Source organism: Pyxicephalus adspersus, chromosome 5 (genome assembly GCF_032062135.1).
Source record: "Pyxicephalus adspersus chromosome 5, UCB_Pads_2.0, whole genome shotgun sequence".
NCBI lineage: Eukaryota > Metazoa > Chordata > Amphibia > Anura > Pyxicephalidae > Pyxicephalus > Pyxicephalus adspersus.
Window position 1 is genome coordinate 12,678,817 of NC_092862.1, and position 1,156 is coordinate 12,679,972.

Genomic DNA, 1,156 nt, shown 5'->3' on the forward strand with positions numbered 1-1,156 from the left:
ATGGGGCATTCATATCTGGGTATATGGGGCAGTCATATCCTGGTATATGGGGCAATTATTACTTGACCTATGCTTCTTTTTAGCAGTACTGAGCAGTGGTTGTGCCTTCTCCTCACGATGGGGCTGATCTATTATAGGATATTAGGCTTTTCACTTACCAAGGTGATTTATGACTTTGCAGAGATCATTCATTTAGCTTGGTGCATTTACTGATAATTTCCATTTGCAAATACCACCAAATCACATGAAAGGAAATCCAGAAAAAAATACAATGTACTTTTACACATGAGTGGATGGTTAAAGTCAGCAGAGCTTCATTTCATTTATTAAACTAAGTGAAATATTCTGGACTTTGTGTGCAGCAGAGAAAATGTTGTCAGTTTAAACAAGAAGTCAGAAGCACACGGGATCTCTGTCAGCTCCACAGATATGTTTTGTACTTTGCATTATCTTGTTTAATATAGTTAAAAATAAAGGTTGATCAGGGCAATGTTATAATTAAAATATTATATTAACATGACATTTATTTTTAAACAACAAGGAACAACATTATTAGTTGTTCTTAACAGCTTAATTGGTCTTCATCATCTTAAATTACTTTTACCATCTTTGTTGTTCGGTAATATAATTAAATGCTTTATATTGTTGTAATGTTGTTATAAATACAAGTCAGCAGTAACATTATAAACATCTAAAACCAAATATTTTACTTGGATTTGGAAAAATTGCTGATGGGTTAGAACTGTTGTCAGATTTTTATAGCATAAATGGAAGTGAAGCACTGGATCGGATTTTGGTCGGTATTTCTATCTGCTGATATTGTAGTTGATATCCGGGATTTTTTGGTTTTGTTTTAGCTTTGTATTGAGTAGGGGCCCCTATCAGGTTTTTTTTATTGCTGTCTGCACCCCCCAGCTAGATTTTTCTTTCACTTCCCTTCCTACAGATGCAGCAGGAACTGAAAAAAAAATCTTCCAAACTCAACAAAGTTATCCCTAAAAGAGGTGGCCCCATTTGAGGATTATCCCTGTTGCATGGATGACAACCAACATTTTTGGACCTCACTTTTTGTTTTAGATATAATGGGCACCTAGACAAGGATAATTAAATACTGGTCATTATTATTGATATTATTAATAATAATAATAATAATAAT

The 1,156-nt window shown here is 33.6% G+C and overlaps 1 protein-coding gene across 1 annotated transcript in view; it reads right to left on the reverse strand.

The window, feature by feature from the left end:
• FAM83A (family with sequence similarity 83 member A) overlaps nt 1-1,156 on the reverse strand; it is a 26,050-nt gene that overhangs the window by 18,245 nt on the left and 6,649 nt on the right. The window lies entirely within an intron of this gene.